Source organism: Ornithorhynchus anatinus, chromosome 1 (assembly GCF_004115215.2).
Source record: "Ornithorhynchus anatinus isolate Pmale09 chromosome 1, mOrnAna1.pri.v4, whole genome shotgun sequence".
NCBI classification, from domain to species: Eukaryota; Metazoa; Chordata; class Mammalia; order Monotremata; family Ornithorhynchidae; genus Ornithorhynchus; species Ornithorhynchus anatinus.
In genome coordinates, this window is record NC_041728.1 from 99,300,977 (window position 1) to 99,323,680 (window position 22,704).

Here is a 22,704-nt window from a genome sequence, read left to right on the forward strand (position 1 = left end):
GAAATGAGGCATTAATTGAGAGTGATTCAGTAGTGAGATGTGAAATCTGTTCTTCTAAAGAATCTGGGAACGGAAAAAGATGCATCGGAGCTTAAAGGGAGTAGGTTAAAAGTCTTTTCACACACACCCAAGATAATGGACTCTGGAAAGTCTCATTTAAGTTGAAGCAGCAGCATCTAGTGGAAAGAGCACAGGCCTGGAAGTAGGAAGAGTTGGGTTCTAATCCTGGTTGCTGTGACCTTGGACAGCTAGATCATACGGCAGTTCTCGGGCCTTGGGGGAATTCAGGCGTCCAGGACCTTTCAACCCAGGGGTCCCTTGGGATTGTCCTTTCTGGGAATGCTCAACGTGCCACAGGTCTGTACCGGAAGCAGGGTGGCTCAGTGGAAAGTTCTAATCCCCGCTCTGCCACTCATCAGCTGTGGGACTTGGGGCAAGTCACTTAACTTCTCTGTGCCTCGGTTACTCCATCTGTAAAATGGGGATGAAGGCTGTGAGCCCCACGAGCGCCGACCTAATGACCTTGTATCTACCCAGTGCTTGGCACATAGTGAGCGCTTAACAAATATCAACATTATCGTTATTAGTAGGGAAAGAGGAGCGGGGAGAGTTAAGGGGGTTGGGTAGTAATAAGGATGAATGTCCAGGAGGGCAACCAGTACACATCTCCTCCAAGCATCATGGTGTCCCCAGGGGAGACAGAGCCCCAGATCGAAAGGACGGGGGACTGGAACTAGGACGGCTTTGCTGATTGCATTAAGTCCTCATAAATAGAGGTATTCCCCACGCTAATTTGAAGTTCACTGTGAGCAGGGAGTGTGTCTAATGTCGTATTGTGCTCTCTCAAGCGCTTAGTACTCAATGCTCTGCATGCAGTAAGCGCTCAATAAATACCTTCGAATGAATGAATGGATGAGTCAGTTTAGGAAATAGGCAACTCTAGGAAATAGGAAACTCTAAAAGCTTAGAGTGCCAGAGACAGGGCAATGAGTGTGGGTGAGGAAACCTACTTTGGTTGTAGACCGGGAGGTTGGAATCTAATCCATGTAATAATGTTGGTATTTGTTAAGCGCTTACTATGCGCAGAGCACCGTTCTAAGCGCTGGGGGGAGATACGGGGTCACCAGGTTGTCCCCCGTGAGGCTCACCGTCTTCATCCCCATTTTACAGATGAAGTAACTGGAGGCCCAGAGCAGTGAAGTGACTTGCCCACAGTCACACAGCTGACAAGCGGCAGAGCCGGGATTCGAACCCATGATCTCCGACTCCCAAGCCCGGGCTCTTTCCACTGAGCCGCGCTGCAGAGTGGGGTGTCTCTGGGAAAACGGAATGGGTCCCAGGGTTGAAGGGGCCAGCTCCTGGGAACCAGTGAAGATGCTGAGAATCAACTTCTCCATGGGACGGCGCGTGCAAGTGCCTCAGAATACCAGTGGTATTCGTTCAAGGCTTATTAGGGGCCACGTACCGTACTAAGCACCGTGCTAGATACGAGATGATCGGGGCGGACACCGAGTCTGTCCCACAGTTTACGTAGGAGAGAGAACAGATATCGAATCCACATTACACGGGTGAGGAAACTGACACACAGAGAAGTGACTTACCTAAGGCCACCAAGCAGGCAAGTGGGACTTTCAGGATTAGAACCCAGACCCCCGACTCCCAGGCCCAACCTTTTCCACTAGGCCACGCATGATCACAATCAACCTCCTGCTCCTGTTCCACGACCACAATCTCCCCTAGCTCACGGTCCATTCCCGGAGGAAGCGGGAATCCGGACAGCAAAATGGAAAGAGACTTCAAAGATACAGCGTGGCTCGGTGGCAAGAGCCCGGGCTTTGGAGTCAGAGGTCATGGGTTCGAATCCCGGCTCGGCCACTTGTCGGCTGTGTGACTGTGGGCAAGTCACTTCACTTCTCGCTGCCTCAGTTCCCTCATCTGTAAAATGGGGATGAAGACCGTGAGCCCCACGTGGGACAATCTGATTCCCCTGCGTCTCCCCCAGCGCTTAGAACAGTGCTCGGCACATAGTGAGCGCTTAACAAATACCAACATTATTAGTTACGGTCTCTAGAGATTTTCGATCAAAGCAATCAAACTCCATCCCTCACCCAAACTTGGCTTTAGAGAGAGGAGGGGACGGAGGCCCCGTAAGGTCTCAGGCCTGGTGTGTTTTGATTTTGTTTGAGACTCGGGAGGGTGGTGTCTATTTTTGGTGGACCCGAAAAGCGGTCCCTTAAGGATTCTCTGCTCCAAAAACTAGGTTTGGGGGGGAAAAATGGGAACCACCTAGCTTGCATCTTTAGATAAGAGGCCTTGCCCCGCCTTGGGGTTCCTGGGGGAGGTCCCTTGTAGCTCCTCAGACGGTGAGAGTAGGAAGAGCCGTGAGAGAGAGTTCCCTGCTCCTCTGGACTCTGACAACATTCATTAGAGCAAGGCGGGGAGAGGGGGAGGCCCATCTCCCCCCTCCCTCCTCGCCGAAATGCCTTGAATCACTGCCCGGGCCCCGTGCCTGCCAACCGAACAGGCCACACACTCTCCCCCTCCAGCTTTCTCCTTCCACTGGCACGGGAGTCGGGTTCGGGACTCCCATTTCCCAGGTGAAGAATGACTGATTAATCTGTCAGACCGCAGCGCAAACACAAGACAGATGATCTAATAAAGGCCCAGCAGGAGATCCTTATCCGATTTCCCTCTCCGAGGACCCGCTGCGGTGCCTGACGACGGCTGATGGGGGGAATTTCAGCTGTCTCCCTCTCAGAGAATGGAGTCCCCGTGACTCGGATCTAACCGGAAACCCCTGGCAATTGGACGATACCACCTCTGGTTCTCCCAGATTCTTTCTCTCAGGTTTGCTAAATGCTCAGTGGAGACCGCCGGGGCCTCGAGACACGGCCCCGCGAGTGAGCGTTGGCCTAAAAGTCTGTTTGTTGAGCTTGCGGAGTTCAAACGGAATCATTACCTTCACGGGCTCCTTCCAGCAAACACAAGAACGATAGCTTGCCCTCTTCTGGATTCTTCAAACCCTTATCAATATCACATCTCCTAAAGGCCTTCTCTTATTAAACTCTCTTTTTCCTGGCTCCCTCTTCCTTCTGCATTGTTGATGCACTTGATTTGTGACCCTTGGGCATTTGGTGTGTGTATATATATATATGTGTGTGTGTATCATAGATATATGCACATATCCACATGTGTGTATATATATATATATATATATATATATATATATACATAGAGAAGCAGCATGGCTCAATGGAAAGAGCCTGGGCTTGGAAGTCAGAGGTCATGGGTTCGAATCCCAGATCTGCCACTTGGCAGCTGTGTGATTGTGGGCAAGTGACTTCACTTCTCTGTGCCTCAGTTCCCTCATCTGTAAAATGGGGATTAAGACTGTGAGCCTCACGTGGGACAACCTGATGACCCTGTATCTCTCCCAGCGCTCAGAAGAGTGCTCTGCACATAGTAAGCGCTTAACAAATACCAACATTATTATATATGTATTCTATTGATCTATTTTGATGCTAATCTACTTGTTTTTTGTTGTCCGTCTCCCCCTTCTATACTGTGAGCCCGTTGTTGGGTAGGGATGACCTCTATCTGTTGCCGAATTGTACTTTCCAAGTGCCTAGTACAGTGCTCTGCACACAGTAAGCGCTCAATAAATATGATTGAATGAATGGATGGTGTTCACCCCACCCTCAGCCCCAGAGCCCTAAGGTACATATCTATAAATCGTTTCCTATAAATCATTTATTTATATTAATTTCTGTCTCCCCCTCTATACTGTCAGCTCATTGTGTGCAGGGAATGTGTCTGCCAACTCTGTTGTATTGGGCGCTCCTCAGTGTTTAGTACAGTGCTCTGCCCATAGTAAGCACTCGATAAATACCACTGATGATGATGATGATGACTCTCCCCTTCAGTTACTTTCTTTTTCTGAAGGAAAGTGGAATCTCCCTCCATCCCTGTCTGCGCTGATAGGGCTTTCTTGAGCGTCCCCAGGATATCTGGTGGTGTGAGCCCAACACTGGGCAGGGATCGTCTCTATCTGTTGCCGACTTGTACTTTCCAAGCGCTTAGTACAGTGCTCTGCACAGAGTAAGTGCTCAATCAATACGATTGAATGAATGAATGGCCAAGACCCATTCCATCCCGGGTGTTGCTACTTATCCTTTTTTATTCATTCATTCATTTAATAGTATTTATTGAGCGCTTACTATGTGCAGAGCACTGTCCTAAGCGCTTGGAAGGTACAAATCGGTAATAGAGACAGTCCCTGCCCTTTGACGGGCTCACAGTCTAATCGGGGGAGACGGACAAGAACAATAGCAATAAATAGAATCAAGTGGGACAATGTTTTAATGGTTTTTATAGTCCTTGCCACCATTCCCCTCACCTTCAAAGCCTTACTAAGGTCACATCTCCGAGAGGCCCTCTCCGACTAAGCCCTCATTTCCCCCAACTCCCTTCCCTTCTGGGTCATCTATGCCCTAGAGAACGTAAGCTTGTTGTAGGCAGGGAATGTATCTGTTTTACTGTTATACTGTACTCTCCCAAGCCCCTCTCAGGGTGGCACCTGGAGAGTTTCCGATCCTCCTCCAGTCTCGGCTACGGGAGGGAGAGTCGAGCGGAGGCCCGTCCGTTCCGTTCCTAGCTCGCCCAGCGACTAGCGAGCGGCAGGCCATCCGCTACAAGTCAAAACTCACCCGTGCTGGGCGGCGGCGGCGGCACGGGAGACAGTCGAGGGCGGAGACTCGACTTTACCGCGCGGAAGGCGGCAACGGTAAACCGCTTCTGGATTTTTACCAAGAAAACTCCACTGATACGTGTCCCGAATGATCACGGATGGAGAGCAGGGCATTCTAGGAGAGATGGGTCCATGGTATCGCTATGGATAGGAAACGACTCGACGGCATAATGGAAAGACTCTCCCAAGTGCTCAGTACAGTGTTCTGCACACAGTGAGTGCTCAGTAAATACAACTGACCGACTCTGCACTGGGATCCGATATTCCTTCCATCCCCAGCCCCAGAGCGCTTACATACACATCGCTCATTTATTTAAAGATGCGTCATGAACGGAGTCACGTTCGATTTCCTCTGTGCCGCCAGAGCTGGAGGATGCAATAAGAGTCCTGGATCCAGGTGGTAGAATTTGCTTCCGCTCCTCTTGGAAACTCTTTCAACTCAATGCCCCTTTCAGTGCTCCCCCAGAATAATGTTGGTATTTGTTAAGCACTTACTATGTGCACTGTTCTAAGCGCTGGGGTGGATTCAGGGTCATCAGGTTGTCCCACATGAGGCTCGCGGTCTTCATCCCCATTTTACAGATGAGGTAACTGAGGCCCAGAGAAGGGAAGTGACTTGCCCACAGTCACACGGCTGCCAAGTGATAGAGCCGGGATTCGAACCCATGACCTCTGACTCCCAAGCACTGTGAGTAGCTTTGTTGTAGGCAGGGAATTTGTCTGTTACATTGTTATACTGCACTCTCCCAAGTGCTTAGTAATAATAATAGTGTTGGAATTTGTTAAACGCTTACTATGTGCACAGCACTGTTCTAAGCACTGGGGGAGATACAGGATAGTCAAGGTTGTCCCACGTGAGGCTTGCAGTCTTAATCCCCATTTTACCAATGAGGTAACTGAGGCCCAGAGAAGTGGAGTGACTTGCCCACAGTGACACAGCTGCCAAGTGGCAGAGCCGGCATTCGAACCCATGACCTCTGGCTCCCAAGCCCGGGCTCTTTCCACTGAGCCACGCTGCGCGGCTGGGAGGAGGGATTATTGAGCCCTTACTGTCTGCAGAACACTGTACTACGTGCCCAAAGTGCTTAATACAGCGGTCTGCACACAGTAAGTACTCAATAAGATCGATCGATCGATTGGGAGAATCCAATAAGTTGGAAGACATGATCTCTGTCCCCAAGGGGCACAGAGTGTAAAGATTCTTAGGCAGAAGATGAGCAGAACTGAGGGTGAACCACAGCGTTGTGCTCCTAAAGATGAGGCTAGAGGATGGAGGGAAATCCGACTCCACGGTCACACGACGGGGACCGCGGGATGAGGAGGAATCTATACGGCAGCGGCCTCTATATTCTGAACTCCTTTTCTGCAGGGAACCCGTCCACCAACTCTGTTATTCCCTCAGACACTTAGTAAAGTGCTCTGGACCCAGAAAGTGCTCAATACATAGGATTGATGGATTGAATCTCGGCAGGAAGAGAATGAACTCTTGTAGCTGCTGGGATGAGATGCTCCGGCCAGTTGACAAGAAGCAGACCACGCTGGTACCATTTGGGGATCCTGACCTTGTGCCGGGATCAGGAACTCATTAGTGAATGACTGAATTAATTTAATTTAATAATGGTATTTAAGCGCTTACTATGTGGCGAGCACTGTCCTAAGCACTGGGGGAGACACAAGGTTATCGGGTTGTCCCACGTGGGGCTCACAGTCTTAATCCCCATTTTAGAGATGAGGCACCCGAGGCATAGAAAAGCTAAGCGATTTCTTTATACATCAGGCAAGTGGCAGAGCCAGAATTAGAACTCGGGCCCTTTGACTCCCAGGCCCGTGCACTTTCCACAAGACCACATTTCTTCTCTTTAATAATAATAATAATAATATTGGTATTTGTTAAGCGCTTACTATGTGCCGAGCACTGTTCTAAGCACTGGGGTAGACACAGGGTAATCAGGATGTCCCACATGAGGCTCACAGTCTTCATCCCCATTTTACAGATGAGGTAACTGAGGCACAGGGAAGTGAAGTGACTTGCCCACAGTCACACAGCTGACAAGCGGCAGAGCAGGGTTTCGAACCCATGATCTCTGACTCCCAAGCCCGTGCTCTTTCCACTGAGCCACGCTGCTTCTCTGTACTAAGTACTTGGGAGGGTATATCAGAATTAGCCGACGTATTCCCTGCCCATAACGAGTTTAAAGTCTAGAGGGGGAGACAGGCATGAATATAAATAAATAATTTATAATATGTAGTTTAAAGATATGAAGGTAAGCGCTGTGGGGCTTACTGGATAAAGCACGGGCCTGGGAACCAGAAGGACTGGGTTCTAATCCCGGCTCTGTCAAATGTGTCTGCTGTGTGATCTTGGACAAATCATTTGTGTATATTATTTATTACCCCATTTATTTTGTTCACGAGGTGTACATCCCCTTGATTCTATTTATCGTGATTATGTTGTCTTGTTTTTGTTTCGCTTTGCTGTCTGTCTACCCCGTTTAGACCGTGAGCCCGTCACTGGGCAGGGATGGTCTCTATCTGTTGCCGAATTGTCCATTCCAAGCGCTTAGTACAGTGCTCTGCACAGAGTAAGCGCTCAATAAATACTATTGAATGAAGTGTAGATCTGGGAAATATGTGCATAAAGATGAAGTCATGGAAGCGGATGATTTCTCCAAGGGAGATGGTGTAGATGGAGAAGCAGCGTGGCTCAGCGGAAAGAGCACGGGCTTTGGAGTCAGAGGTCATGGGTCCGGATCCCGGCTCGGCCACTTGTCAGCTGTGTGACCTTGGGCAAGTCACTTCACTTCTCGGTGCCTCAGTTACCTCATCTTGTAAAATGGGGATGAAGACTGTCTGTGAGCCCCACGTGGGACAACCCGATTCCCCTGTGTCTACCCCAGCGCTTAGAACGGTGCTCGGCACATAGTGAGCGCTTAACAAGTACCGACATTACTGTTATTAGAATAGGAGGGGGACCTAGAACTGAACCTTGAGGGAGCTCCACTGTCAGAGGGAGGGACGTAGAGTGGGAGCCAGAAAAAGAAACTGAGAAGAGGCAGTCAGAGAGATAGGAGGAGAACCACGAGAGGACAGCGTCAGCGAAGTTTCAAGGAGAAGGGAGTGGTCTACGGTGTCGAAGGCAGCTGAGAGATCTAGGAGGATTAGGATAAAGTAGAGTCCATCAGATCTGGGGAGAAGGCGGACTTTGGTTACTCGAGAGAGGACCGTTTCGGTGAAGTGAAGGGGACAGAAGGCAGGAGACACGTTCCCTTCCCATAACGAAGCAGTGTGGCTCAGTGGAAAGAGCACTGGCTTGGGAGTCAGCGGTCATGGGTTCTAATCCAGGCTCCACCACTTGTCAGCTGTGTGACTTGGGGCAAGCCACTTCACTTCTCTGGGCCTCAGTGACCTCATCTGTAAAACGGGGATTAAGACTGTGAGCCCCACGTGGGGCAACCTCGTATCCCCCCAGCGCTTAGAACGGTGCTTTGCACATAGTAAGGGCTTAACAAATACCGTTATCATTATGGTTATTAATACGGCGAGCTTCCGAGAGAGAATCAGACGAGAAGAAGTGGAGACGGAGGGTGTAAACGACTCTCTTAATAAGTCTGGAGAGGAATGGTAAGAGGGAGATGGGGCAATAATTGGAAGGACCCCTGGGGTCAATGGAGCGTTTTTTTTAAGGATAGGGGAGACATGGGCATGTTTGAAAGCAGAAGGGAAGAAGCCGTTGGAGAGCAAACAGTTGAAGATGGCAGTCAAGGAGGGAAGAAGGGAGAAGGCGAGTGTTTTAAAAAGGTATGAAGGGAAGGGGTCAGAAGCACAGGTGGAAGGGGCAGATTTGGAGAATAGGTGAGAGATAGTCTCTTGAGTTACTGCAGGGAATATAGGGGGAGTTGAAGATATGTTCGCAGATGCCGTGGCGTTGACGGTGGGGAGAATAGCAAGTGCTCAGAGGCTACAGATCCAAGTGCAGAGGTGACGCAGAAGGGGCAGGGAGGAGAGGAAAAGAGGGCTTAATCAGGGAAAGCCTCTTGGAGGAGACGTGATTTTAATCTGGCTTTGAAGGTGGGGAGAGTGTGGTAATCCATCACCTATGATGGAGGAGGGAGATTTAGGCCAGAGGGAGGATTGGGCAAGGCCCCAGTGGTGAGATAGACAAGACGGAGGTACAGGGGTAGGTTGGCATTAGAGGAGCAAAGTGTGCGGATTATGTCGAAGTAGGAACTCAGTGAGGTAAGGTAGGAAGAGGCCAACCGATTGAGTTCTTTAGAGCCGGGGATAAGGAGTTTCTGTTTGATGAGGAAGTAGATGAGCAGCTTTCGGAGGTCCTTGAGGAGTGGGGAGATGTGGACTGAACAACTATTTTGAAAAATGATCCGGGCAGCAGAGCAAAGTATAGACTGGAGTGGGGACAGACGGGAGGCGGGGAAGTCAGCGAGGAGGCTGATGCAGTAGTCAAGGTGGGATATAATAATGATAATAATGGTGGCATTTGTTAAGCACCTACTATGTGCAAAGCACCGTTTTAAGCACTGGGGGGATATAAGGCGATCAGGCTGTCCCACGTGGGACATTCCCATTTTACAGATAAGTTTAAGGTGTATCTACCCCAGCACTTAGAACAGTGCTTGGTCCACCGTAAGTGCTTAGCAAGTATCATCATCATCATGATTATATTTGCTCCTCTGTTTCCAGCTCTTGGTCCCATCCCACTTTACCATCCCAGTCCTCCGCCTGCCCAGAGGACACCGAAGGGAGGGAAAGGGGGATCCGAAAGCTTTCCCTAATCCCATTTGACTTCTATTAACGACGGCCCGCTACTGCCGAGTGACGCTGAGCGATCCGGAACGTGCCAGCCGTGGGAAAAGCAGGCAAACGGTGAAAGAGAGTATTCGGGGAAACGTCAGGAAATCCACACTGGGTGGAACATGCCTCCATAACGAGGCCGGAAGGCTATTCGGTGCTCGAGTTAGCTCCGCAAATCTGGAGCCCCTGGGAAAGACGGCTTTCGCCGGGTCACACCCCAACACCCTAGAGCCTTTCCCCGCGATTTACCGAGAATGGTAAGAATCGGTTGATGTCGACCTCCAGAAACACACGCTGCGCTATCAAATTCTAACACCTAGACCACTTTTTATGAGAACGCTGTCTGGGAAACGGGGGTTTTCCAAGTCCTAATTTGAAACAGAATGTGCAGCTAGGGAGTGAGACGGCAGAAACCAGCCATAGAAGGAAATCCAAAACGAACACAATGTAAAGTCCAATAAACAGCCAGTGGTCCGGCTGGAATTCCAGTGCCTGGGGGGTGGGCGGTTTGATTGAACCTAGTCCAGAGGCCATAAAAGAAGAGATGCGAGATGCGGAACTTGCCGCTCTGTGCTGAGGAGATCACTTGAGACCTCCCGTGGGAACGGCGGAATGGTCTACCCTCATCCTCCTTGACCTCTTGGCTACCTTTGACCCTGGGGACCCCTCCTTACTTCTAGATACTTGAGAAGCAGTGTGGCCCAGTGGATAGGGCACAGGCCCGGGAGTCAGAAGGACCTGAGTTCCAGTCCCGGCTCAGCCACTTGACTGCTGAGTGGCCTTGGGCAAGTCGCTCACTTCTCCGTGCCTCAGTTACCTCATCTGTAAAAGGGGGATTAAGACTGTGAGCCCTATGTGGGACAGGAATTGCGTCCAGCTCGATTTGCTCGTATCGAGCCCAGCGCTTAGAACGGTGCCTGACACACAGCAAGCGCTTAACAAATACCACGGTTATTATTATTATTATTATTAGATAGACGATCACTGACATGGTATGTCCCTGGTACTCCTATTTCTCTGACGCGCTTTCTCACTTTCATTTGGTAGCTCTTCCTCCACCTCTCACTGTGGGGGTCCTGCAAGCAGGGCTGACTTAGAGCGATGGGCGGAGAGGGTGTCAATGTGCCTCTTTTTTCCTACCAAGATGGCACCGCTTGGGATATTCTTTCATTCATTCATTCAATAGGATTTATTGAGCGCTTACTATGTGCAGAGCACTGTACTAAGCGCTTGGAATGAACAAATCGGGAACAGATAGAGACAGTCCCTGCCGTTTGACGGGCTTACGGTCTAAAATGACACCAATTCCAGACCTTCTAAATATGGCCCCGCCCAGGCTTCAAGTCATTCACGCATTCGATCGTATTTACTGAGCGCTTACTGTCTACAAAGCACTGTCCTAAGCATCTGGAGGAAGCAGCGTGGCTCAGTGGTAAGAGCCTGGGCTTCGGAGTCTGAGGTCATGGGTCCCGGCTCTGCCACTTGTCAGCTGTGTGACTGTGGGCAAGTCACTTAGCTTCTCTGTGCCTCAGTGACCTCATCTGTAAAATGGGGATTAACTGTGAGCCTCACGTGGACGACCTGATGACCCTGTATCTACCCCAGCGCTTAGAACAGTGCTCTGCACATAGTTAGCGCTTAACAAATACCAACATTATTATTACAGTACAACAACAGACACGTTCCTACCCACAGTGAGCTCACATCTACGGGGGGACAGACATTAATATAAATAAATAAAAGTAAATTACAGATATATACGTATGTGCCAAGGTGATGGGAGGGAGGATGAATGAAGGGGCAAGTAAGAGCGGCACGGGGGAGGGGAAGCAGAAGAGGAGAGGAGAGCTCAGTCGGGGAAGACTTCTTGAAGGAGATGTGCCTTCAATAAGATTTTGAAGTCCCCTCCACCTTTATCCCACTCCCGCTGATGGTGTGCATGTGAGGCAGCCATCTTTAGGAAGTCTATTTTTACAGGGATCCTCATTCAATCGCATTTATTGAGTATTTACTATGTGCAAAGCACTGTACTAAGTGCTTGGAAGAGTACGCTGTAACGATAACCAGACGCGTTCTCTGCCCACAATAAGCTTACAGTCTAGAGGGGGAGAGAGACATTAATACGAATAAATACATAGATAGATATGTACATAAGTGCTCCTTTTCCCCAGACTCCCCCTAAACTCACTCCTTCCATCGCCTCCCAAAATGGATGTTTCTGAAAATTTTCCATCTTTTGGTTCGTCGATCTACTTAGAAATGTGCCGGGGAGGTGCGGGATGGGCCGCTTCCCCCTTTGCGCTCCGCCTTCCCGTTCAAAACCCCGGGGTGCCGAAGCTGAGGACTTCTGGGCCCCTACCTGTGGGCCAGGATGCTGGGGGAGGGCGCCATGCTGGAAAACTGGGAAGGCAGGGAACGGAAGGAAGGAGGGGAAAGCAGTTGCCCATTTTGCACCCGCTGAGGGGGGTTATAAAGTGAAGAATCCCCATTATTCTTGAGGGTTAGGGAGGCTGGCTCTGGAAATCACCATTTTGTCAGGCAATGAAACAGCTCACAAGGGAACTTCATACCGCAAGCAACCCATGACATCCTCCCACTGCGATGTGATGGGCACTTGTTTTTGTCTCAAGGCCCAAGATTAGCTGAGGCCGGCACCGCCCGTAAGGCTCTGCTGCAGGTGCTCTTTTCTGCTTATTTGCTCTGGGAATTCATCTCACATTCACCTCTACAGGATGTCTCCCAAATCTACCTCTCTCCTTTTGTAAAATGCTGCATTTCCACTTGCCTCCCGGCCATTTCTACAGAGATTTCCCACTGGCTCCTCAAACCTAATGTACCTAAAACCCCCAAATCCCCGTCTTCCTTCTGAAAATCACTTCTCTTGACAGCGCCATCATTCCTGTCCTAGAAACCCGCAACCTCGATGTCAGCTTAGTACAGTGCTTGGCACACAGTAAACAAAAAATATCACTGATTGACCTTTGAGTCCCGGCTATCGTTTAGCTTTTACATTCCGTCTCTTGCTAAATCAGGCCAATCTGCCCTTCACAACATTTATCGGATCCTCCCCTTCCTCTCCAAAGAGCCGCCACTTCATCTGGGCTGTCGCCACCGCACAATTAGACTCCGTCTTCACCGAGACTCCGGCCTTTCCCCTCTCTGCTATCCAGATTACCTTCTTAAGTATAATTCATTTGGATCTGTGACCTTTGGGCACTTGACAGTCACCCACAGCACTTCCGTCCATATGTTTAAATGATAGATGATAAATTATTTATCTATATTAATGTCTGCCTCCCCCTCTAGACTGTAGACTTGTTATGGGCAAGGAATGTGTCTGCGAATTCTGTTGGACCGTACCCTCCCAAGCGCTTATTACAGTGCTCTGCATGTAGTAAGCACTCAATAAATACTGAACACATTAATATGTAGATGGTATAAATAGCAATCTATGCATGCTACTAATTTATTCCCTTACTAATTTATTAATGATGTTCCATTTCACTCACTTATGCTCTTGCTATTCCCCATTGCATCCTTACTTTCTCCTGCTTTCATAATTGGTAAATCATTTTCGTCTGCTGTTCTCCCCGATTGTTAATAACAATTAATAATGTGGTATTCGTTAAGTGCTCACTATGTGCCGAGCACTGTTCTAACCCTGGGGTAGACAGCATTTGATCAGGTTGGACATAGTCCCTGTCCCACCTGGGGCTTAAAGCCTTAATCCCCGTTTTACAGATGAGGGAACTGAGGTACGGAGAAGTGAAGTGACTTGCCCAAGGTCACACAGAAGACAAGTGGCAGAGTCGGAATTAGAACCCACGTCCTCTGACTTCTAAGTCCATGCTCTTGCCGGTAGGCCATACTGCTTCCAGAGGTCAGCCAACAGGCAGTATGGACTAGGGGAGAAATCATCAGATTGAGAGCCAGAGGACCTGATTTCAATCAATCAATCGATCGATCAATCAGTGGTATTTATTGAGTGCCTATTGTGTGCAGAGCACTGTATTAAGTGCTCCAGGTAGTACAGTACAACAGAATTGGTAGCCACGTTCCCTGCCCACAGAAAATTTACAGTCTAGGGGGAGACTTTCAAGTTTTGAATTTTAGCTCCATTACTGACCTTCATTCATTCATTCAATAGTATTTCTCGAGCGCCTACTACGTGCAGAGCACTGTACTAAGCGCTTGGAATGAACAAGTCGGCAACAGATAGAGACGGTCACTGCCCTCTGACGGGCTTACGGTCTAATCGGGGGAGACGGACAGACGAGAACGATGGCGATAAAACAGACAAGAACAATGACCTATTGCTGACTTTGGGCAAAGTCACATAAACCTCTCTCAAGCCCCAGTTTACTGCTCTGTAAATTGGGATAAGATAAATTTTGAGCCCTTTGTGAGACAGGGAGAGGGTTCGATGATCCAATCTTCTAAACTTCCACCTGCCCCGATGCTTAGCACATAGTTAAATGCTTAATGAATGCCCTGATTAGTGGACTCCCTCAAATGCACAACACAATGCTCTGCACTCACAAGGCATTCAGTAAATACCCTTGGGGGATGGGGTTGGAGGGAACACGGGTTCTTCCCCACAAAATAAGAATAATAATAATGATATTTGTTAAGCACTTACTATGTGCCAGGCGCCGTACTAAGCGCTGGGGTGGATACAAGCAAATCAGTTTGGACTCAGTCCCTGTCCCACGGGGGCTCACGGTCTCAATCTCCATTTTACAGATGAGGTAACCGAGGCCCAGAGAAATGAAGTGACTTGCCCAAGATAATAATAATAATGATGTTGGTATTTGTTAAGCGCTTACTATGTGCAGAGTACTGTTCTAAGCATTGGGGTAGATACAGGGTAATCAGGTTGTCCCACATGAGGCTCACGGACACAATCCCCATTTTACAGATGAGGTAACTGAGGCACAGAGAAGTGAAGTGACTTGCCCACAGTCGCACAGCTGGCAAGTGGCAGAGCTGGGATTCGAACTCATGACCTCTGACTCCCAAGCCCGGGCTCTTTCCACTGAGCCACGCTGCTCTCTAATATCGCACAGCAGACAAGTGACGGAGCCGGGATTAGAACCCACGACCTTCCAACTCCCAGGCCTGTGTTCTAGTCACCAGGTAAGCACTTAGTACAGTGCTCTGCACACAGTAAGCAATCAATAAATATGATTGAATGAATATACCATGCTGCTTCCCTAAGGCTTGGTTAGGACCAAACTCTAACCTGATTCATTTGTGTCTCCCCCAGTACTTAGTACGGCGCCTGGCACGTAGTAAGCGCTTAACAAATACCACTTCAAAAAGAACCCTCCAGCATACAACAGGGTTGGATATAGGTTGGCCTGTCCACGTCTGTCCCCCTCTGTCCTATTTCTGTGATGCTTGATTTCCCCAAATGGACAACCGACATTCCAGGTGCCCGAGATGCTACAGTCTCCCCTCCCAGTTTGGGAACGGCACATTTCCCCGGAGAGACATTCAATTTCCCCGGAGAGACATTGCGGCACTGGGCCCCTCGGTGTTCAATTTACGGCTACAATCTAGCGCTTTCCCGGGTCTGGGCCGTGAAGCGAAGTCTAACTGCCCCCCGCGTCTTCCTGTGAGCCCAATTTTGGGGAATGAAACTAATAAAACATTTCCATAATCATTTAAAATCATTTTTTTAACGGTCTCGCCACCTGCTGCTTTCCAAACAGTTCCAATTTGGTGGGCTGGATCGCGGCGGTCCAGAGCCCAGATGGTACATTAGATTAAGCATTTTCCTGGAGACTCGGAAGGCGGGGCCCGGGTGCCGAAGGCAGATTAACCAGCCAGGAGACTTAACGGAAGGATTCTGAGTCCCTTGGCGGGACAGCTGTTTCATCAACTGCTTATGTGGGTCAGAACTCTCTTCCTCCGTCCCTCACAACATCCCCTTCCTCCTGCTCCGCGGAAAGCACGCAGCCGTCCGGAGAGGGCCATCGGCCGCAGGAAAGCTTCGAAACCAAACCGGAGAGAATGCCGCCACACCGTTCTTTCCGGCTGGTGTAGAGGAGAGAGGGAGGGACGGTCTCCTGCGCGGGCTCCTCCTCCCCGTCCCATCCCCTAACTGTAGGTGTTCCTCAAGGATCAGTTCTTGGTGCCCTTCTGTTCTCCATCTAAACTCACTCCCTCGGTGGAAGCTCCCACGGCTTCGACTATCATCTCTACGCGAATGATACACAAATCTCCATCTCCTCCCCTGTTCTCCCTCCCTCCCTCCAGGCTCGTATCTCCTCCTGCCTTGGGGACGTCTCCACCCGGACGTCTGCCCGCCACCGAAAACTCAACATGTCCATGACTGCGCTCCTGATCTTCCCTCTTAAACCCTGTCCTCTCCCTGACTTTCCCGTCACTGTGGACGGCACTACCATCCTTCCTGACTCACAAGCCCGCAACCCAAGCCCGTAACCTTGGTGTCATCCTCGACCCCACTCTCTCATTCACCCCACATATCCAATCCGTCACTAAAACCTGCCCGTCTCACCTTCAGAACATCGCCAAGATCCGCCCTTTCCTCTCCAACCAAACCGCTACCTTGTCAGTACAATCACTTATCCTATCCCGACTGGATGACTGCATCAGCCTCTTTTCTGATCTCCCAACCTCCTGTCTCTCTCCACTTCAGTCTACACTTCCCTCAGCTGCCCGGATTATCTTTCTACAGAAACGCTCTGGGCATGTCACTCCCCTCCTCAAAAATCTCCAGTGCTTGCCTATCAACCTTCGCATGAGGCAAAAACTCCTCACTCTTGGCTTCAGGGCTCCCCATCCCCTTGCCCCCTCCTACCTCGCCTCCCTTCTCTCCTCCTACAGCTCACCCAGCACGCTCTGCTCCTCTGCCATTTACCTTCTCACGGTGCCTCACTCTCGCCTGTCCTGCTGTCGACCCCTGGCCCACGTCCCACCACTGGCCTGGAACGCCCTCCCTCATCCCATCCTCCAAACCAGCATCCTTTCCCCCTTCAAAGCCCTATTGAAAACTCACCTCCTCCAGGAGGCCTTCCCAGACTGAACCCCCCTTTTCCTCTGCTCCTCCTCCCCTCCTCATCGCCCCGACTCCCTCCCTCTACCCTCCTCCCCACGCAAAAGCACTTCCATATATATATATACATATTTATTATTCTATATATTTTATTAATGATGTGTATATGCATGGCAGAGTGGAAAGAGCACGGTCTTGGGAGTCAGAGGTCATGAGTTCGAATCCCTTCTCTTCCACTTGGCAGCTGCGTGACTGTGGGCAAGTCACTTAACTTCTCTAGGCCTCAGTTACCTCATCTGTAAAATGGGGATTAAGACTGTGAGCCTCATGTGGGACAACCTGATTACCCTGTATACCCCAGCGCTTAGAACAGTGCTCTGCACATAGTAAACGCTTAACAAATACCAACATTAGAATTCTATTTATTTATACTTACGCTACTGACGCCCGTCTGCTTGTTTTGTTTTGTTCTGTTGTCTGTCTCCCCGCTTCTAGACTGTGAGCCTGTTGTTGGGTAGGGACTGTCTCTATCGGTTGCTAAATTTTACTTTCCAAGCACTTAGTCCAGTGCTCTGCACATAGTAAGTGCTCAATAAATTCGATTGAATGAATGAACGAAGTGAGGATGGATGTCCAGGGAGGCGGACCTGGGAGTCAGGAGGATCTGGGGTCTCATCCTGCCTCTGCCACGGGTCTGCTGTGTGACCTCAGCCAAGTCATTTAACTTCTCTTACCTCATCTGGAAAATGGAGATTAATGAGAAGCGTGGCTTGGTAGAAAGAGCAGGGGCCTGGAAGTCAGAGGACGTGGGGTCTAAATCCCGGCTGTGCCACACGTCTGCTGTGTGACCTTGGGTAAGTCACTCCATCCTTATTCCATCACCTAAGGTCCACAAGGACTTCCAGATTTTCAGGATTCTTCCTCTGAGAGGCAAGGCAATGGCCGGTTTGCCGTTCGGCAGTAGCTTGTTTGGGCAAAGCCAATCCTGGGGCTGGAGACGCTGTCATCTTACTTGGGTCTGCCAACTCTGTTGTTTTGAACTCTCCTAAGTACTCAGTACAGAGCTCTGCATAGAATAAGCACTCAATCGATACCACTGAATGATCGATCGATCGATTTCGAGCCCTCGTCTTTGGCCCCGGAGACAACATGCAAACCACGGTGACTCAAGACCCCAGACGCTTTCTTCTGGCACGCGACTGCGGACTGTTTCACCAAACCCACACGGGCAACCGCTGTCGGCTTTAATCACCCTCCCCTGGGCTGCGTTTGCCAGGTTGCGAGTGGCAGTTGCACCGGATACATCGGGCCTGGGAGTCAGGTGACCCGGGTTGCATGGCATGGGATGGTATTTATTAAGCGCTTAATAAAGGGCCGGACACTGTACCAATCGCTGAGGTTCATGCCAGCTAATCAGGTTGGACACAGTCCCTTACCCACGTGAGGCTCACGGTCTTCATCCCCATTTTACAGAAGAGGAAACTGAGGCACAGAGAAGTTAAGTGACTTGCTCAAGGTCACCCAGCAGGCAACTGGCAAAGTCGGGATTAGAACCCAGGTCCTTGTGACTCCCAGACCCATGCTCTATCCACTAGGCCATGCTGCTTCAATCCTGAACCCGCCCCTTGCCTGTTATGTGACCTTGAGCAATAATAATAATAATATTTATGGTGTTTGTTAAGCGCTTACCATGTGCCGGACACTGTACTAAGCACTGGGATGCATACAAGCAAGTAAGATGGGGATTATGCCCCCCTCCTCCTTCCTACTTACACGGGAAGCTCAATGCGGGACAGGGACTTTGTCCAGCCTGATTACCTTGCATGTACCCCAGCGCTTAGTACAGCGCCTGGAACATAGTAAGAGCTTAAGAAATACCATAGTTATTAATTATTATTATGCAGAGGAACTAAAGTGGGGGCACGATTTATCTTCTTACTTGCAGCTGGACCGCCCAGCCCTAAAGGAGAGGGAGGGCTGGACTGACAATCCTTCTCGCTGAATGATACAATATTCTTATTTTCATTCTTATATTTGTTAAGCCCTTACTAAGTTCATTCAATCATATTTCTTGAGAGTTTACCGTACGCAGAGCATTATACTAAACGCTTGGGAGATACTGAAGGATAAACAGACCCTGAAACAATAAACAGACACATTCCCTGCCCACAGTGAGCGTGTCAAGCACCGTTCTAAGGTGCCGGGGTAGACACAAGTTAATCCGGTTGGGCCTAATCCCTGTCACTGGCCCCCCACGGGGCTCACAGTAGCCGTAATTAAAGATACTACGCGAGACCAAAAATTGTATTTATTAACCACCTAATTTCTGCCACCCGCCGCCTGCCTGTCACCTGAGGTGTTTGAGTCCACTTCGCTGTCCCTCACCTCTCGGCACCTACCGAATTCCCCTCCTTCGATCCGGTGGCCCGGAAGCCTAGGCTGCTCCCCAGAAACTCACCATCAGAATATTCCGCTCGTGGCTGCCCTTGCTGGCTCACGTGTCCCAAGCCTCAGGTCTTTGGGAAGCTCTGAGGGCAGTGTGGCTCAAAGGATAGAGCCCGGGCCTGGGAGTCAGAGGTCGTGGGTTCCAATCCCCATTCTGCCACTTGTCTGCTGTGTGACCTTGAGCAAGTCGCTTAACTTCTCTGTGCCTCAGTTACCTTATCTGTAAAATGGGGACTGAGACTGTGAGCCCCACGTGGAACAGGGACTGTATCCGACCCGATTCGCTTGTAACCACCCCAGCGCTTAGAACAGTGCCTGGCACATAGTAAGCGCTTAAGAAATACCACAGTTACTCAGTTACCTCATCTGTAAAATGGGGATTGAGACTGTGAGCCCCACGTGGGACAGGGACTGGGTCCAATCTGAATGACTTGTGATGGTATTTGTTAAATGATTACTATGTGCCAGGCAGTGTACTAACTGCTGGGTCTACCCCAGCACTTAGAACAGTGCTTGGCACGTAGTAAGCACTTAATGAGTACCATTATTATTATTATTAAAAGTAAGGCACCCAATTCTCGTTACCCGCCTGCACCACGCCCCCAACGCCCGGGAAGATGCCATCATCGCTGAACCCTGGTCCCGACGCCCACGCGCCCCCGGGTTCCGGAGCCTCTGCACGTGTCACCGTGGTGGTGGGCGAGAGGAGGAGAAGGAGGGGGACAACACCAAAATAAATCCAGCTGCCGAGTCCCTCCATAGCGGGGTGTCTAGCCAAGGCAGTGATTAATATGCGTGGATGGAAAATGTCAAATGTGACATCCCCACCAGAATGAAGCGGAACATCCCTGCCCCGCACCGGCCCGAGTCTCTTTTTATCGCTCGATCCCTTCGGGATGACTTTCGATCCAGGTTCCAGGTGGCAATGAATAACGAGGCTAACGGCCGTGCTAATCGCGGCAACAATTATAGTCGTGTCCCAGCGGTGACAGCACCAGGAGCGAAGGAGTCTCCTCCAAGACTCGATAATTCCTCTTTTTTAAAGCTGCTGGAGAATCCCAAACTAATTAGCTGGGGACTGACAGGGAGAGGGGAGCGAAGCGCCGAGGTCGGACCCGATTCTGGTGCTCCCGTGACCTCTGTTCTTGGCTATCGGCCAAGTCTGGAGAGCTCTTCGGGGCTTTGGGAAGCTCTGAGAGGCCGGGAAAGTACCTGTGAGATCCAGTTTTGAGATCCTCGGGAAATCTCAATGCTCAGTCTCAGTGGAAAGGGCCCGGGCTTCGGAGTCAGAGGTCATGGGTTCAACTCCCGGCTCTGCCACTTGTCAGCTGTGTGACTGTGGGCAAGTCACTTAACTTCTCTGGGCCTCAGTGACCTCATCTGTAAAATGGGGATTAACTGTGAGCCTCATGTGGGATGACCTGATTCCCCTGTATCTCCCCCAGCGCTTAGAACAGTGCTCTGCACATAGTAAGCGCTTAACAAATACCATTATTCCGTAAGCATTTGGTAAACGACCGATTGCGGATGCCATGCTCTGCATGCAACAGGTACTCAGCACAGAGTTCTGCACGTAGTAGGTGCTCACTAGTAGTAATAGTAATAATAATGTTGGTATTTGTTAAGCGCTTACTATGTGCCGAGCACTGTTCTAAGCGCTGGGGTAGATACAGGGGAATCAGGTCGTCCCACGTGAGGCTCACAGTTAATCCCCATTTTACACATGAGGTCACTGAGGCACAGAGAAGTGAAGTGACTTGCCCACAGTCACACAGCTGACGAGTGGCAGAGCCGGGATTCGAACCCATGACCTCTGACTCCCAAGCCCGGGCTCTTTCCACTGAGCCACGATTTATTTAGCGCCCTCAGTCCTAGAGCACATATTACTAATTTATCTATATATTTCCCCTACGCTCTCTCTCTCCCTTCTGCATTATCCCTGCGCGTGGAGTTGCACCCTTTATTCTCCCCACCGTCAGTCCAACAGCACTTTTTCTTAATGGTGTCTGTTATGTGCTTAGTATGTGTCAGGCACTGTTCTAAGCGTTGGGATCTTGTCTTATGCGGTCGAGTCGTCTCTGACCCATAGCGACACCAAGGACACATCTCTCCCAGACGGCTCCACCTCCATCTGCAATCGTTCCGGGAGTGGATCCACAGAGCTTTCTTGGTAAAAATATGGAAGTGGTTCACCAGTGCCGTCTTCCGCGCAGTCAACTCGAGTCTCCGTCCTCGACTCTCTCCCGTGCCGCTGCTGCCCGGCACGGGTGAGTTTTGACCTGTGGCAGATTGCCTTCCGCTCGCTAGCCACTGGCCAAGCTGGGAACGGAACGGACGGGCCTCCGCTTGACTCTCCCTCCCGTAGTCGAGACTGGTAGAGGACTGGAAACTCTCCAGATGCCACCCCGAGAGGGCAAGCGCTGGGGTAGATACGAGGTAATCGGGTCGGACGCAGTCCCTGTTGTACGCGAGGTTCAGCCATAATCTCTATTTTACAGGTGAGGGAATTGAGGCAGAGAGAAGTTAAGTGCCTGGCCTAAGGTGACACAGCAGACAAGTGGCAGAGCTAGGAGAAGAACCCAGGTCCTTCCGAATTCCCAGGCCCATGCTCTATCCACTAGGCTCCGATGCTTCACCACGTACACCACTTACGTACGTATCCATCATTTATTTTGTGTCTGCTTCCCCTTTAGACTGTAAGCTCTTTGTGGGCAGGGAACATATCTACCAACTCTGCTATACTGTACTCTTCCAAGCTCTAAATAAGTGCTCAATAAATACGATGGATTGATCGATTGAAGTTTCTCTCCCTCTTTAGACTGTGAGCTTCTTGTGGGCCTGGAATGCCTGGAATGCCCTCCTTTCTCAAATCTGACAATTACTCCCCCCCAACGTCGCTACCCAAAGCCTTGTCGAAGGCACATCTCCTCCAAGAGGCCTTCCCTAACCTAGCCCCCTTTCCTCTTCTTCTACTCTCTTTTACATCACCCTGACTTGCTCCCTTTGTTCTTCCCCCCTCTCCCAGCCCCACAGCACTTAAGTACATAGCTGTGATTTATTAAATATATTCATTTATTATTAATTCATTTATTAATTTATCATTGTATATATTAAAGTCAGTCTCCCCCTCTAGACTTTAAGCTCCTTGTGGGCAGGGAATGTGTCTGTTTATTGTTCTATTGTACTCTCCCAAGCACTGAGTACAGTGTTCAGTACACGGTAAGCGCTCGATAAATACGACTGAATAAATGAATGAGTGGGAACGTGTCTACCAACTCTGTTAGAGTGTACTCTCCCAAGTGCTTAGTACAGTGCTCTGCACACAGCGAGCACTCAATACATACTATCGATTGGTTTGTGGAGGGAAATGCACTGTACTTAGTACTGGCAAAAGTACTGGTTCTCCAACCTCAAAGAGCTCACGAGGGAGGAAGAGCTACAAAATATTTACAACGAAGGAATACAGAAGAACAAGGACGATAGAGAGCAGAACCAATCTGTCAGGATGAAATTGCATAAATAGGAATAATGGAATGCACAGTTAAATATACATATGTGCAAACATCATCATCTTTCATCATCGTCAGCGGTATTTACCGAGGGCTCACTGTGTACTAAGCGCTTGGGAGAGTACAACACACCGGAGTTGGTAGACAATTTCCCTGTCCACAGTGAGCTTACT

General features: G+C 49.9%; 1 protein-coding gene and 1 non-coding gene across 2 annotated transcripts in view; both read right to left on the minus strand.

The window, feature by feature from the left end:
* SLC24A3 (solute carrier family 24 member 3) overlaps positions 1-22,704 on the minus strand; it is a gene marked incomplete at its 5' end in the record, with an annotated part of 409,035 nt that overhangs the window by 52,834 nt on the left and 333,497 nt on the right. The window lies entirely within an intron of this gene.
* Positions 21,300-21,437, minus strand: LOC114816014. Its single transcript, XR_003763787.1, has one exon. It is a non-coding gene; the product is annotated as a small nucleolar RNA SNORA7 (small nucleolar RNA).